Source organism: Podarcis vaucheri (assembly GCF_965113315.1).
Source record: "Podarcis vaucheri genome assembly, chromosome: Z".
NCBI lineage: Eukaryota > Metazoa > Chordata > Lepidosauria > Squamata > Lacertidae > Podarcis > Podarcis vaucheri.
In genome coordinates, this window is record NC_138758.1 from 19439739 (window position 1) to 19457588 (window position 17850).

The 17850-nt window shown below is 44.3% G+C and overlaps 1 protein-coding gene across 1 annotated transcript in view; it reads left to right on the forward strand.

Moving 5' to 3' along the window:
- The window catches only part of MID2 (midline 2), a 202661-nt gene that overhangs the window by 34766 nt on the left and 150045 nt on the right, over positions 1-17850 (forward strand). The gene's annotated exons all lie outside the window — the stretch shown is intronic.

Genomic DNA, 17850 nt, shown 5'->3' on the forward strand with positions numbered 1-17850 from the left:
GGCAGTTGCAAGCATCAGAAGGTGGAAGGAGCCCATAATCTCCTTTCCCCATTCCACATAAAACTTTCATGCACAGGTAACTGCTGTCAAGTACCATTCTGTTCTCTGTCTGTCTGAGAGCCGCCGATTGTGGATGTTGCTCCGTTTTGACTTTTACAGCCTTTTCTTGAAATCCTAACAAATGTACTGTGAATCTTACCACCTGACGCCGTGCAAAAAAAAGAAAGTGCTTTTTTGTGTGCGAGTGTGTGTTCTATGCGCCCACTGAACGCAGATGAGCATTGCTCTCTGGGTTTTCTAAGTGGCATGTCTTGTATCTGGAGTGGTGTGACCTACTTAAAAAAAAAAAGTATTTGCTTCCCGGCAAGGGCTAATCCAATCAGACTAAGCAAACAGAACATTAAACATCACTGCTAAACATTAGCCGAAACATTTTATTGTTAGGAGCCCTGCCTCGCAAGTACATTTGCCAAGTCAAAGAAGTGTTTGTTTTCATGCCATCAGGGGAAAGGTTTGATGGTGTCAGAACAAACAGCATAATCAACTTCCTTTTGGAACAAATTATAATTGGCGCATCCGATCCTACTCAGAGTAGACCCAGTTAAAATTAGTACACATGGCTTTACTGAGCCCCACAAATTTCAGTGTGTATCTATTGTGAGTAGAAGTCAGCTGTGTACGACCATACTGTACTTGATCTTTTTACAGCATATATCCCAGTATACAATGCAGTATAATGTTTTCCTAAACAAATGATACATTATCCTTTTGGAGCAAGAGGGGATGAAATGGTGGATAAAAAGGTGGCCTGGCTGGCACTGTGAGCAAAAAAAGACACTGAAGAGCTTTTTGGTAATTGTATGACCCCTTGTTTGATGAGAGAGGCTGTGTGTGACGGTGTGTGTTGGCAAGTTGGGAATGTAAAAAACCTGCCTGGGAACATTGAATGATCTGAGGACACCAGATGCAGCAGCATTGCTGAGGCTATGTGAGCCTGGATCTCATTATTTAAATGACTTTATAATGGGGATGGATTGGGTGTACTTCTAGGTCTGTGTCAGTTTCACATATGTTCAAACAAAAGTCTGTTCCATCTCATTTTCTGCATTGTTTTTAATAACACACACACACACACACACACACACACACTCATACACACATACAGAAACAGCATTTGAAGTGTGTGCATTCCCCCCAGTATACTTCCTAAAATACTCCCCTTAAAAAGTATGCATTTTTTAGTGCCAACAACCGGTTTGCAAAATTCATGGAGATGAACACAGTCCATGGGATAACTGTGTTAACCTGGGAAGTGTGAATTAGGCTGGTTGGTTAAAAGAAAAATGATCTGAGTGAATTTCTCAGTAGCTTTGCATTTAAAGGGGAGTAGAATAATCCGTGGAGGTGAGGTTTGTCAATGGCTGTGATACCTAAACAGTCTGGCTGTACTGAGGAAGAATACCTGTGAATATCAGATGCTGAGGACAAACAACAGGGGAGGAGGGGGCTGGTTTACTTCATGCGCTGCTTGTGGGTTTCTTAGAGCAGGGCTTCCAAAACTGTGGTCTGTAGGCCACCACTGGTGCACAAGTATCTTTCAGGTGGTTTGCAATGTGCCAGTGAAGAACGGTGGGAACAGCAGCTGTTAACGCCAGGTGCAATGCATTAACTATTCATACTGATTTTTAAATGCATTTTCTAGTGAGTCTTTTATCTCTTAAATTGTATTGTATTATTTATTATGGCATTTTATATTGTAGCCAATGGGATTCAAATACAATCCAATACAATACTCCCAAAAAACAAGAAAGCAATAAAAATTACTATTAAAAATCATATAGCGCAACTGCTACAAGAGGGAGAAAAGTCATGATTTGGCCTGCATTTGAAATATGGCACTGCATGTTACAGGCTCAGAGTCCAGACAACAAGCCAAACCATTATTCCTCATGATTATGTACTAATTTTAGTTTCATTTTTTTAATGGTGAGCTGTCTAGGGGATTTTCCAGTTCTGGAATAAAGGCCACACAGAATGAGTATAGTGGGTTGCATGTCTTGGGCGTAGCAACTCAGTGCAGATTGAGAGGTGGTGTTGTGGTTGTGGTGTCAGGCTAGAACTGAGGAGACACGGGTTCAAATTTCCACTCATCCATGAAGCTTATTGGGTGAGCTTGGATTAATCACTTGTTCTCATCCTAAGCTACTTTGCAGGTTTGTTGTGAAGATAACATTGGGGAGGGGAACTGTGTATATCTCCTTATTCTTATTAGATAATTTTTTTTTTGGGGGGGAGGTTTAAAATAAAAATTATGGTACCAAAATCTGGATTCATTCATTCATTCATTCATTCATTCATTCATAAATACATACATACATACATACATACATACATACACACATACACACAGTGTGCAGTCTAAAAACAGAGCAATATATCATTAAAAAGTGCAACTGAATCTTGAAATGCAGTAAAGCAGCAATTTAAAAATTCATTAAAGGGTTAAAAAAAATGTAGCCAGGGAACTCTTGTTGTTGCTATATGTATCTAGATACTTTTCCTTCATGGGATTTTGAACGAACCTAGTGTTTCACAATACAGTGGTACCTCGGGTTAAGTACTTAATTCGTTCCAGAGGCCTGTTCTTAACCTGAAACTGTTCTTAACCTGAAGCACCACTTTAGCTAATGGGGCCTCCTCCTGCCGCTGCGCCGCTGCAGCAGGATTTTTGTTCTCATCCTGAAGCAAAGTTCTTAACTTGAGGTAATATTTCTGCGTTAGCCGAGTCTGTAACCTGAAGTGTATGTAACCTGAAGCGTATGTATATTTTAATGTCCCCCCCTCTCTTTTGTTACCCCCGCCGTTAGCAAGGAATGATTCTATTTTATTTTTAAGTTAACTTAATAAAATGTATAGGCTGCTTTCAAAGTGGAATATGGTTATAATTAATGTGTGATTTTTAAAAAAGAACAAAATGATCAAGAACGAAAAGGAGAGAACAATCAACAGTCAAGCCAAGTAAAAAGTTGGCTTTTTGTCAACGGGGTACCAAAATCAATCCAGACGGAAGGACAATTTAAATAATGCAGTGTTTGCTAACTTTTGAAAGCATAGGCCGGTGGGGGGGGGGAGATGAGGAACCTGCAACCCTCCAGATGTTTCTGGACTCCAGCTCCTATCAACCTTAGGATGCCTCCTGCAGGTTTTCTGTAGTTAAAGCACTAGACTTTTCCTGTGGTCAGGAAAGTGATGGTGAAATGGCACCGGAAAGTGTGGGATGCATGTAGCACATTGCACAAGCAATTCGGATGTTCACTATTGTATAACCTCCCTGCAAACAAATCAGAACGAATGCTCAATAAAGCCCAGCCATAGTCTAACCTTTGTGTAAACTTCATGCAAGCAAATCATGATGAATAAACAGATCTTCTAGCGGAGAACTTAGCTGACCTAGCCTATTGTCAAGGATGGTGGTAGTTACAGCAGCATTTCCAGGGCTGTGAGTTTTGCAGTGCTGGGCTAGACAGGCAGGACTTCTCCTCTGTGACTCATGATTGGAAAAAAATAAAGATTGACTGACTGACTTACTGTCAGGTCTCTTGGGGGGCGGGACTTCCTGAGTCTTTGTACCACAACTGCAAAGGATTTGCCTCTTGCACCCACCAACAGAGAATGGGAGCAGAGCCTCCCTGGCATAGCTGCCAACGTTTTCCTTTTTAAAAGGGAAATTCCCTTATTCCGAATAGGATTCCTCGCAAGAAAAGGGAAAAGTTGACAGCTATGCTCCCTGGCATATCTCAGAGGGAGAGCAGGATCCTGCCTTAGTAATATAGATGATTAGCATTTATATAGCACTTTACATTCATCAAAGCACTTTGTACCCATTATCTCAGGAGCCCTTGCAACAACCTTGTAAAATAGGTCAGTAATTCGTATCCCTCTATTTCCGATGTGTGTGGGGGTGGATGATGGGGGCGGGGTGCTGAGGCTCAGCGAAGGTGGCTTACATAAGGCCATTTAGCAAGCTCAAGGCAGAGGTAATTTGGTGCAGCAAAGGGGAAGTATTTTTTATATAGCTGGTACACACAGGTATGCATGATCATGTGTTTGGGAGGCGGGGAGAATTCACCTATTCTGCAAAGGGATGCAAATGAGGAGAAAGGGAAAGGGAGCACACTTTTTAAAATAAAAAGATGTCTCTGATCAGCTGCTGATGCAGACTTCTGAAGAGTATGAGAGATTATGACAGGTCCCTTGGGGACAGCTGAGACAAAGTGGAAAATCCGGAGTCAGCACACAGCCTTTGTAGCAGATGTGGTGTTGCCTGGCGATGTGCCCTGACATGCAGTCTCTGTTCTGTAATGGCAGCTATTGATAAACATTCATTATTTTGTGTGTATGTGTATCAGTAAAGGTATCGCTGAGCTGGTTCATTCGTTAGGGGCAGACTACATCTGAGAAAAACAAAAACACCCTGCCCTACTTTCCCATCAGAGAGGTTGGATTGCTGAGGTCATGGAAAAAGCCCCCGGCAGCAAAAGGTTGGAAGCAAAATAGCCAGTGCATGGGGAGTTGGGTTTGCAAGCTCTGTGAGTCAGAAACCAAGTAAGTTGGCTGTAGAAGGCCTCAGAATTGGCACAGGGTAGCTGAATAGGTAGCTTGCAGGCATCAAGATTCTGACATCTCTGATGAAAAGGGTCTCTGGTCTCAGATCTAGGAATGAAAAACAGGTAAGTCACTGTCAGTAATAAAGTGGTACCTCGGGTTAAGAACTGTTACGGAAGGGGGGCAGATTTTAGCTGTAACAGAACTTAATTCGTTCTGGAGGTCCGTTCTTAACCTGAAACTGTTCTTAACCTGAGGTACCACTTTAGCTAATGGGGCCTCCTGCTGCCGCCACGCGATTTCTGTTCTCATCCTGAAACAAAGTTCTTAACCCAAGGTACTATTTCTGGGTTAGCGGAGTCTGTAACCTGAAGCATATGTAACCTGAAGCGTCTGTAACCCGAGGTACCACTGTACTCTGCTAAATGGATCAGTGGTCTGACTCAATGTACAGCAATGACTTGCCTGCTGCCAGGTGGCTGCAGGCTATCAACATGGGCCGTACTTCAGTGGCAGAATGTGCCTTGCGTGCAGGAGGTTCTGGGTCCCTATTATCTCCAGATTGGGTTGGGAATGTCCCCTGTTTGAAACCCTGGAGAGCCCCTGCCGGTCAGGGTGGATAATACTGAGCTAGATGACCCAACGGTCTGACTCAGGACAGAACATCTTCCTATGTTCTTAGGGCTGCTTAGCCTCATCTAGAATCTGTGCACCCAGTAGGGGAGCCTTCCCAAAGTAATCCCACTTGAGTTAGACATGTGGGGGGGGTGTTGGTGCTTTTGTGACAATGTACATGGAATTCTGCTAATTGTCTCCCTCTCTGCTCCCCGAAATGTTCAGCTGCTGCTTTAAGAGGCTTTTTCCGGCATGACTGTGCCGGGGCTATTGCCGGGGTTGATCTCTGGTGCGCAATGCGTCCTGCTGCCTTGTAAGCCTTGTTAATATTTTATCATTTTGATACACGGGGAATTAATTACTGTCAACAGAGCAGATTTTAATCTAATCAGCTATTCCATACACCGCATCGGGTTGCAGACATCAAAGCCAGCATCAAAGTGTTGGGAATGAAAGTGCTCTGTGAGCTTTCCAAGCAAGAAGCAGCTTAATGCACAAGGGTGCCCTGCGCGGATACTATCCTTGGGCGTGCCCTCCTCCTTCTGTATGTTCTTCCCCAGGTGGTGGATCTTTTGAGGCGTTACCAGTGCTAAAACATACAATGGTGCCTGGAAGGGTTGGCAGTTTCCCAGGAAAAGAAATTGGCACAAGACATTAAATCAGTAAACAAGTACCAGTTTCAACCTGACTTCATATTTTTTCTGAACTTGATTTTTAGCAGATTGAAAAACTTTTTTTGCATGCATGCAGCCATGGCTGGGTCAAAGCCCTGGTGTAGGTTGGTTCAAAAAGTTGGGTGCAAGAAGATAGGCAGCTGTTTCCTCTGCCCACCCCTGAGACCTTCTGATAACACCAGCCGTTGACCATGCACATTGATCAATTTGGGGTTCTTGCCATAGAGACAGATGCCTTAGTTACAACTGGATTACTACAACATGGTTTATGTGGGGCTGACTTTGAGGGGAAAATGCAGGGAGCATATTGTTGCACCGCACTCCAGTCTCCAAGATTCCAGAGGTTCCAGGCAGGTTTACCCAGGGTTTGGTTTCCTTGGAATGAGGGACATCCAAGACTGAAGTGTCTTTCTGATATAAGGTTTATTTACACATATATACAGCCTGAGCCTACAATGGAGAGGCTCACAGCATTAATACCCCTAGAAGGTCTTGCTTCCCCCATAGCCACAGCCTTGGATTCCAGCAGAAATCAAGCAATACTCTGCCACACAGGATTCTGCCTGCAGCCAGCTTCTAGCTCTCTCACACATTTCAAATCCGACCCTTATCCTTCTCACTAATAGCCAGGTGCCCCATACTTAGAGGGCTGTTAGCTCAACAAGGAGCTAACCTGGCTAATCCAACCATCGAATCCTTGCTGGATCCGGGAATTAGAAGGGACTCAGGCATACAGCCTAACCCCTCAACCCCCACGACCCACAACATTAGGATTCTTGGGTTACAATAGCTAATACTGGCTGCCAGTCTGTTTGGGCACAATTCTGAGTGCTGACTCACCATACTCGTGCCTTCCCTCATAGTTGTGTGCAGATAATAACAGCGACAACCCACACCTGCAAACACTCACCTGGCCGTGTGGAGTTGAATGTACTGATTTTGGGCAGAAATGAGTTGCTTAATTTCGGTGTATTTGTGGCCCAGTGCTTTTCCCCCTCTAAAAGGTGTGCATAAGAGTATCAAGGGACTTGCAGAGAAAATGAATTTAGATCACTGCTTGATGTTTTGCTGTGCTTTTATTATGTTGGAATCCTCCCAGAGACACTGGGAGCTGGATGGTGGACCGCCCTCTAAGCTGTTCTGGGCTTCCCTTTCCTTCTCCTCCCCTCAGAGCCTTATGGTCTTTAGGTAGTCCGCTGGAGGCAGCTGGATCAGGTGACACTTTGATTTCCTTCAGACCTTTTGCTGCATTTTGTGACCATGGTCACTTATGAGTGCTGTGTTGCCATTGTTTGGCTTTTAGCACAGAAAATTGATTGAATTTGAACAACTGGTTTGGGCCAGATGGTCTGAAGGACTATTTGTATCCATACAAATCTACCCAGATCTTAAAATTGACCTTCCAAGGCCTGCCTCTGGGCCTGCCATCAGTATAGTGGTACCTCAGGTTAAGTACTTAATTCGTTCCGGAGGTCCATACTTAACCTGAAACTGTTCTTAACCTGAAGCACTATTTCTGGGTTAGCGGAGTCTGTAACCTGAAGCGTATGTAACCTGAAGCGTATGTACCCTGAGGTATCACTGTATCAGTTAGATTGGTGGGTGCTTAGAGAGCAGGACTGCATTTGTGGTGGCCCCATATTTGTGGATCTCTCTATGTTTGACCCCATCTGCATTGGCTTTTAAATGCACTTTGAAAAGCCATTTATTTATAGTTGCTTTTAGATGAGAGATTGTGATGACTTTTATTATTTAACTACAGTATGTGTTTTACACTGTTTGAGATGAGTGTGCTGGGCTGTGAAATTTTTTTTAGACTACTGTTTCAGCACTCTTGTTTTGTTGGAATGAAATGCTTTAGTTTCTATATTTTATTTAAGTATGTAATCTGCCTTTGGAGGGCTTTGCTCTAAAAAAGGCGGCATATTAATATTTGAAACAAAGAAAGAATCTAGTTGCGCTTGAGTCCATGCGCAGTTTGCTTGTTTGTTTAAAAAAAACTCTGTAAACACCAAACTCTGCATTGTCAGCTAAACCAGAATCTTGTGAGGCTACTTTACCAGAGGAGATGTAGCAAGTCTTGCAGATGCCACTAGCCAATCCTTGGGAAGGGCACAAGCCCTTTCGGTTGCCTTACGCCGTATGGTTTCTTGTGGTGGTGAAGCAGACAGGAAAAGCAAAGGAGTGGACCATGATGATATCTGCCAGAATGCCATGCTAATTGGCAGACTCTCCTTGCGTTGGCAGATAAAGGTGGTGATAAAGAGGCTTTCAAGTTTTATTGTTCTTTGTGGAAGATTAGCATAGAGGAAGTGAGGAAATGAAGAAAATCAGGTAGGACAGGGTTGGGAAACCTTGCACAGGGGACACATGCAGACCCGCCAAGTGTCCCTATTTTCCAGGGACAGTCCCAGATTTACAGAAGCTGTCCCGGTTTCTGATTTGATCCCAGAATGTCCTGTTTTTCTTTAGGACGTACCTATTTTCACTGGAAAAATGTTGGAGCGGATGGATTTATGTGACCCCTGAGCCAAGTTCAGAACATTTAGAAGGCATCTGAAGGCAGCCCTGTATAGGGAAGTTTTTAATAAAGTTTTATTATGTTTTTATATTTGTATGTTGGAAGCCACCCAGAGTGGCTGGTGCAAATTCAGTAAGATGGGTGGGATATAAACAATAAAATCATTGTCATTGTTGTTGAATAGGATATCCCTATTTTCATTGGAGAAACGTTGGAAGGTATGCAAATTTGGCCCTCTATATCTCTTTATTCTGGTCCTTGGAACTAACCCTAAGCCACACAGCCTCTTCACATTTTATTTGCTTTCCCCCTCCCCTGCTCCCCATGGTACAATGTATTTGCATTTATGTTTATTAATGCAAATTGCTTAGAGACATTTTAGGTAACAAGTCACTAATACATTAAATAACTAGCTAACTAACTAACTAAAACAGAGGTAGGTGTGTGTGTGTGTGTGTGTGTGTGTGTGTGTGTGTGTGTGGAAACTAGTGTACGAAGGTGAAATTCTCATTTATTGGTTCACCCACTTTTGTCTCCGGCCCCCACCTACCTACCGCTGGTATATGGTCCTTGGAAGGTTGTCAAGGCGGGAATGTGGCCCTTGGGCTGAAAAGAGTTCCCTGCCCATAAAGCAGAGAGAGGCTGGATAGCCCCTTTCCTTTGATAAGTTTCTTACATTATGCTAACTGCTGCGGTGGCAATATGCTTTACATTTCTGTAATATGCTTTACATTTCTGATTATAAAAGCTAAAGGTTGCATTTCATCTGGCTGAAGCCTTTTGTTGAAGCTGGACCTTTGCAGTAATTGCCACTGAGTTTAGTGGAGCTTACAATGCATAGGATTGCAGCCATAGTAGTCTTAATAAAGTGGTTTGTACACTATGCATGTACTGCTGCTCTTGGTGTGTGTGTGTGTGTGTGTGTGTGTGCGCGCGCGCCCCCGCGTGCACACACACACACACACATACATACACACTATATAATATCTGGACCAATCTGTGAATTTCACTTCTCATTTTTTCTCATTCTTAAATTCAGTTCACCCCATTTCCACATCAGTTTTTTTTTAAAGAAATACCTCACAAAAATTTGTATGCATTTCCCACATGCATTCCTGCTAATATACACATTTTTGCATGTAATTTTACCTTATATACTATATACATTTTTGCAAGTAATTTTCCCTAATATGCATTCCTGGTAAAGGCCCTTTACAGTGGTCACTCCTTGTGTATGGAACTACCAATCTATTGTAGTTTTAGGCAGTTAAATAATATGTGTCCTTTTCAGTGGTAAGTTGGAGGAAGAAAGATCTGATTCCTACGGCTCTTTTTATTTGTAATTGTTATGTGACTTGTTCTGTGTGTTTAAAGGATTGTGCAATATTTTGTGGATCTATTTTTTACATATTTGCCTAGTAAACCACCCTGTGGCTTGTGCAGAGGGGTGTGTGTGTGTGTGTGTGTGTGTGTGTGTCTGTGTCCAGAGTAAGTTTGCAGAAAGTACTGTTTGATGTTTATCTTCTATAATATAATGCATTTTGTATGTTTTCACTAACATATAAAGGTAAAGGGACTCCTGACCATTAGGTCCAGTCGTGGCCGACTCTGGGGTTGTGGCACTCATCTCACTTTATTGGCCGAGGGAGCCGGCATACAGCTTCCGGGTCATGTGGCCAGCATGACTAAGCCGCTTCTGGCGAACCAGAGCAGCGCACGGAAACGCCGTTTACCTTCCCGCCGGAGCAGTACCTATTTATCTATTTGTACTTTGACGTGCTTTTGAACTGCTAGGTGGGCAGGAGCAGGGACCGAGCAACAGGAGCTCATCCCGTTGCGGGGATGCGAACCGCCAACCTTCTGATCGGCAAGTCCTAGGCTCTGGTTTAACCCACAGAGCCACCCACGTCCCTTTTATATGTAGACATAAAAGGCATTTTGTAAGTTATTTTTATTATTTATTATATTTGTTGGTTGCTTCCCCCCCCCCCCGAATGACCCAGAGTGACTTACATTAATTGAGAACAATCAATAGAAATCTAAAAACACAGCTAGACGTGTAAAAGGCAAAACTTGCAGATCTCAGCTCAATGCCAAAAGTGCCAAAAAACCTGGGCAAAGAGAAAAGTCTTTCTCTAGTGCCTAAAAACAGATGAAGATGGTGTCAGGAATCCCTGTGCCACTGGTCATGTGAAAAGTAGTCTCCCTCACATCCTTGAAATAAATTATGAAGGAGGCAACTCCTGTGGCTTCAGGGTTTGATGCTGTTCCATAGTCCCAGAGAAGGACCTGTTGGGAAGGTGGCAGGAATCTTTCCTGTTCATTCTTTTTTTCTTTTCTTTTTGAAGTATCTTTCTAGCATAGGTGGAAGAAAGGCAGGCATATGGAGTACTTCTATCTGTAGTTTACCTTGCTTAGCAACAGGGAATGGAGCAAAAAGGTCTGGTGGGATGAATTATTTGCGGCACTTACTTACTTTGGCAGCCAGTTTGTATATTTGTGGTTTTCTGAGAAGATGGAGGAGGTGAGAATTTAATTAGCACTGGGCTCTTAAAAACAAAGGCCTCCTGTCCCAGTCTAATTGGGCTTTCTCATCAATAAAGGGTGCAAAGCTGGATCCAAGTGCAGTCACAACCAGCCTCAAAAAGGTACAGCGTTCATGTTCATTTGTTTTGGTGGCAGGTGTATGTGACTGCACATATATGTGCATCTTTGCAAGGAAGTGCATCAACCAGGCCTCTTTCACTAATGTATATATTTATATGCACCCTTTCTCTTTATACACTTTTAAATTTTTTTTTTTTGGGGGGGGGTTGGAGAACTGCGTTGTAATAGAGAAGTGTGGCTTTTGAAGGTTAGCTGTCTTGGTTCATTTATTGTTTTGGAAAATGCCAACCATTAAAATGAGAGTTGGATTTCTCCTCAACCCTTAATCCGAATCTACTTTCTGTCCAACCTGTAGTAAACAGTGATTTATTGGCTTAAGATCGTGACATTTGAAACATGCCTCATTCTTTTTATTTTTAATACACAAAATTCATTACGTATTTATTACAGATTATTTACATCTGTGGCCTATACCATCCGAAGCATTCAGGCCTCTACGGTCTGTGCCTCACTGGGATCTTTTGCACGAATGTCTTGTTGAAATGGGTGTTGGGTTGTTGCAGGATTCACTTTGGTGAGACTCTTAACTTCTATTATCTTAAAAACAAACATGCAAAGCAGTTATTTGCAATCATTAAAGGTGCAAAGATGGGTTTTAAAACTGTGTGGTTAAATGTGCTTGCGGTGCAATTGGTTTCACTTCGGTTTGTGTTTGAAGGACTAGTCTCCTTTAATATTTGCATACTGGAGGGAGAGATCCGTCTTGGCTGTGAACCAGAGGTAGATCAAAAAGGCAGGGCCTTTTCCCCTGTGCAGTTTGCTGTGAGAGAAACGCCGAATGCTTGTTCTTCCAGGTAAGGGAAGTGAAATGTAATACAGGTCTTCCAAGCAGAGCTTGTTTTTGTGGGCTCATTATCAGCTGAAAAAGATTTAAGTCTGTTCCTTGACCGTATCGCTTGAGAGTGCAAGTTTGGGACTCACATGATACAGTGCTTCTCCATACAAAGATAAAAATTTAAAATCTCTGTGCATGAGGAAGTAGTGTGTTGAGGAGAAGGCCAAGGCTAGAATATTTTTTGGTCTCATTTTTATGTGTGGGGATTTTGCTATTGTTTTATTTGGCCTGGAGAAGCAATCAGTATATGAACTCCGACCTTCCATCTATGAAGTGGTGCAGTCCATAAACCACTTCACTGCCTGTGTCTTAGATGTAAGTCTCACATTGGCCTTGGCCAACCTGGTGCCTTCCAGATGTTTCAGCCCCAGCCATTTGGCTGTGGTTGATGGGAGATGTAGTCCAAAACATCTAGAGGGGGGCAGGTTGTCCAAGGCTGCGTTACAGCTTATGCCCTCTTCCTCCCACCGGTAGAAGAAGATTTAAGAAAGCCTTTCCTTTCCTTTTCCTTTCTTTTTTGAAGTGGCTTGAATAGGAAATTTGGAAATTAAGGGGAAATGGATGTAGCTTGATAGTGGAGCACAGCTATGCATGCATGAAGCCTCAGGTTCATAGCTATCAACTTTCAGATTTGAAAATAAGGGATCAGCAGCCTCGAAAATGGGACTGCACCACTTCATAGATTGAAGGTCGGATGCGGGTGGTGGATTGAGGGACACTGGTGGCGCTGTGGGTTAAACCACAGAGCCTAGAACTTCCCGATCAGAAGGTCAGCAGTTCGAATCTCCGCGACGGGGTGAGCTCCCTTTGCTCGGTCCCAGCTCCTGCCCACCTAGCAGTTCAAAAGCACGTCAAAGTGCAAGTAGATAAATAGGTACCACTCCGGCAGGAAGGTAAACGGTGTTTCCGTGCGCTGCTCTGGTTCGCCAGAAGCAGCTTAGTCATGCTGGCCCCATGACCCGGAAGCTGTACGCCGGCTCCCTCGGCCAATAAAGCGAGATGACCGTCGCAACCCCAGAGTCGGCCACGACTGGACCTAATGGTCAGGGGTCCCTTTACCTTTAGCCTTGAAAATAAGGGATCAGCAGCCTCACCTGTCCCTGGGACAGTCTATGGGATATCTAACAGTCCGGGATAGCAGCGGGAAGCAGTAGGAAACAGCGCTGGAATAAGGGAATTTCCCACCAAAAAAGGGAAGGTTGACAGCTGTGCTCAGGTTCAATCCCTGGCATATCCAAGTAAGACTGGGAAAGACCTCATTTCTGAAACCCTGGGAAGCTGCTACCAGCCTTATGCTCTTCCATCCACTGTCTTGTAATTAGAGCCACAAAAAGCAATTAGCCTGAAAAAAATTCTAGCCTGCTGAGACTGGCAGAGGAGGGACAGAGAGATTCTATCCCACTTGCAACAAACAGCCTGCTGTGTTTGTCATGGTTCCCTCTGAGCACCCTGATTCAGAGAGGAGTGGGAGGTACTTGAAGACAACAACTTGGAATGGGAAGGAGGGGGAGGGGTTGAGACGGCGCAGCAGAGACCTCTTAGCGAATTTCTCCCTCTGTCCCTGGAAATGCATGGAAAGAAATCTTTAATAAGAATTATTATTATTATTATTATTAAAAAAGGTGGGAGCTGGGGATAAGAGGAGGAATAAGGATTGTGAGGGTTTAGTGGTAGAACACACACTTTGCAGTTCCACCAGCCTCAAAGTTCCAGTTTAAAACCCTGGCACCTTCAGGCTAGGCTGTGAGAGAGACCCCGGACTAAAATGCTGGAGACCCATTGTCAGTCAGTGTAGGCCATACCGAACTAGGTCACTGAGCTTCAGTAGGTGGGTTGTGGACACCCTATTGTAGTGTTTCTCAGACTTTGGCCCCCAAGCTGTTGTTGGACTACAACTCCCATCATCCCTAGCTAGCAGGACCAGTGGTCGGGGATGATGGGAGTTGTAGTCCAACAACGGCTGGGGACTCTGGTTTGAGAAACACTGTGGTCATAGTTGAATTCTAAGGTGGGTTGTTGCAGCAGCACATTTCCACCATATAAATATATGGTCAAACAAACAAACAAACAAGAAAGCTGTCCCTCAGTGCATGTTTGGGTTAAAGGGCATCGCTGAAGAATGCTCAGCTAGGTGGGTTCATTGTAAGTAGAAGGCAGATTCCTATATGGCCTTCCGTGCATATGTGACATGAGGAATGTCTACTTCCCTACAGTTACTTATTTTCTTGGTTGAGAAGTGTATCTGCACACAGCTGCAAAGTGGGACATGAGCATAGTGAGTCATTGACCCTCACCAGAGCAAGTGAATGAATCCCGGAAGCTTCCTGCACTGTTGGTTGTGCAATAGACCTGAAGGATGGAAAGTTGCTTCCGCAAAAACCAAAGCAGAGATGACAGGGTTATGAAACTTAATTGGAAGAGCAAGCTTCATCCCTGAGCCAGCTGGTTGCAGGTGTGGGTCTGTCGAATTGGCATGCCTCTGCATGGGAGTGCCCAACACTGTTGGAGGGTTGCCAAAGCTTAATGTTGCTGTTGGTGTATGTACGTTTTGTATGTGTGTGTTTGTGCAGTGCTTTTTGTGATGGTGCTCTCAGTTATGGAGTACTGTGACCTTTTTTTACTGCTTGTGGCAGACATTTTGTGCTGGCACCCAAGGCACATTTATCAAGATCCAAATACCTGGTATGTGTGTGTGTGTGTGTGTGTGTGTGTGTGTATATGTGTTGTTGTTGTTGTTGTTGTTGTTGTACCCCTGCCCATCTGGCTGGGTTTCCCCAGCCACTCTGGGTGGCTTCCAGCACATTAAAAATGGTAAAACATTAGACATTAAAAATTTCCCAATACAGATGTTTTCGAAAAGCTCACTCAACCACTTTGATCTGCAGAAGTCTCACTTGTACAGGTACCACATAACGCTCATTCCCAGTGCTATTTTTCTAGAAAAAGAGGTGCTGGAATTCACTATGAACACCTCCCTTGTTCGGGAGTTGCACCCACCTGGGAGGTGCCGGAACTGAGTTCTGGTGAGTTCCAGCTAGGAAAAAAGGCTTGCTCACTCCACATTTGTAAGACGTTGATATTTTAGTGTGGTAGCACCCACACTTTGAAACTCCCTGCCTATTGACATCAGGCAGGTGCCTTTCCCTTCATTATTTTTTAAGCCTGTTAAAACACATTTCTGCTTAGACAACGCTACCCAGATGGGTGGAATGTCAACATGCAATGTAAACTTATAATTGACTTTAATTATTTTTGAATGCTTTGATTTTTTGTAAACTGCTTTGAGGTTTTATTACAATTAAGTGGTATATAAGTATTGGGAAATAAATTATCTCTCTCTCTCGCTCTATAAAAAAATTATTTCCCAATACTTTCTCACACACACACACACACACACACACACACACACACACACACACACAGTATAATGCATTTATGTTTTTAAATACATTGTAAACCACTTAGACACCTTTGGGCAACAAGTGACTACCAGGCATAGCTGTCAACTTTCCCCCTTTTTAAAGGGAAATTCCCTTATTCTGAATAGGATTCCTCGCAAGCAAAGGGAAAAGTTGACAGCTATGCTACCAAGTCAGATAAATGGTGTTCTGGGTTTGCAGGGGCCAAGGATCCCTTAAAATTCCTGGGTGCGAGTTTCTGCCCATATTTTATGAAATTAGTAAATTTGGCGTTTGAAGTCAAGCCAGCTTCCTCAGGAGCTAGGCTTCTCTGGCTTGACTTCCGTAGAGGGGAGATAGCAGAGTCATTATCCTGCCAAAAGGTGAGACATTCAGCATCAGACCAGAAAGGGGGAGGCTGCCAGGATTAGTACAGGGGGCAAGATGTCACCACAGTAAAAAAAGAAAAGAAAAGTGCTTTTTGCAGGAGGCTTTTTAAATGAGGTTGCCAGGGTGACAGAGGGGATGCTGGAAGCGGAAGGGGAAGAGTTGTTTTCTGCAAAGGCTGTTGGGAAGAAGCAGCCGGAAGTGGGCAGAACTCCATGCATGCTGGCTGGGAGTGGCTGCTCTGAGAGACGGGGGGCCGTGGCTGGCTGCTGTTTTGGACCCAAGCTTGTTGAAGCCACGAGAGGAGCAACAAGAGACACTCTTGGGGTGTCATGTTCTGTGCCCCCTCTGTGGAAGGCTTTAGGTGTCAATGTGTGTGAACAAACCACATTTATAAGACACAGCAAACTCCACTGTGCCTTGATTTTGCAGTGGAAACAAACCCTGGGTGAGTGCCTGGAATCCCTGGAATCTTGCTTCCATTTGACAGAGATTAGGGGTGGCGTGTAGTGATAGCAGCAACAAAACACAGTTTGCCAATTTGCACAGAATGTGTGGAATAACCTCTTTCCAATTTCCCTCTTTATTTCCCCCTTCCCTGTTCCATACTTCAAGAAAAATCTGAGTAATTCCTGGGTGTTGTATTTGCAGAAATGGGAAACCATTCATTTTTTTGCTCCTACTTTCCATATGGCTGGGGCTCTGTTTGAAAGCAAAAGTACCCCGGTTGTCTGCTACCTCCTCCCATATACCATCTTAAGTCTTTCAGCAAAGCAGGTCAACGTGTCTTGATAAACGGCAGCAGACTTTCTCTCTCTTCTTCCCTCTAATGCCTTTTAAACATCTGGTGAAGTGTTCCGGGGAACTCAAATCTTGCACTCAACAGTTTCATAACATGATTGAGCTAATATGAATTGGAAATTTGTGTTTTTTTTCTTGTAGGCCATCAATGGCCATCTCTAACCTACATAAATGTGTCAGTTCAAAATCTTCAGATCCTTCAATTTGTGGAATATCCACATGGAAGTACCGTATTTTTCACCCCATAGGGCGCACCGGCCCATAGGACGCACCTAGTTTTTTTGGGGGGAAATAAAGGGGAAAAAATTATTTCCCTCCCAGGTGCAGGGCTGGGGCGGGGGAAGCCCAAGCTTCCCCCAACCCCAGCCCCCAGAACAGGCTGCTATCCGCTAGCCGTGGGAAGTCGTGCAGCTCTCCCACGCTAGAGGAGAGCTGTGCGAAGCCCGAAGCTTGGGGCGTGCTGAGCTCAGCGCGCCCCAATCTTCTGGGTGCAGGCAAGCTCTTCGTGCAGCTCTCCCACGGGTAGCGGAGAGCTGCGCGAAGCCCGAAGCCTGGGGGGCGCTGAGCTCAGCGCCCCCCCAGGCTTCGGGTGCAGGCACCTCTCCCCAAGCTGTGGGAAAGCTGTGCGCAGCTCTCCCACGGCTTGCGGATAGCTTCCTGAAGCCTGGAGAGCGAGAGGGGTTGGTGCGCACCGACCCCTCCCGCTCTCTTGGCTTCAGCGAAAGCCTGCATTCGCCCCATAGGACGCACACACATTTCCCCTTCATTTTTGGAGGGGGAAAAGTGCGTCCTATAGGGCGAAAAATACTGTATTTAGCCACACGGACTGATGTACAGTGAAGGTTAGGGACCACAGCTCAAAGGGAAATGAATTGCGACCCAGTAGCTGAACACATATGTTTGTATGCAGAAGGTTCAGCCCCTGGAATCTCTTTCCCAGCATACCCTCTTGGGTTTTAAGATCAGCAGAGAGAGCCCTCTTAAGAGCTGCGCCACTCTCAGAAATTTGGGGGTGGCCCAGGTGGAGCATCCTCTGTTGCAGCCCCTAAGTTGTGGAATTCCCTCTCTCGGCTTCACTGTATAGTTTTTGTCATATGCTGAACATGCACTTCGTTACCCTGTACTTCGACACTTGAAATAGATCTTTTATAGGGCATATTCTAATTGTGATTTTAAGTTGTTTTAATTCTTTTTTTATGTTGCTCTAACCTGTGAAGAGACCCCTCTTCACCTCACAAAGGTATTAACTGTTAAACCATCATGAGAAATGTATCTCTGTGGGGGAATAGGGGTTCCCTAATATTCTCAGCACCCTTAACAAGCTACAGTTTCCAGGATCCTTTGTGG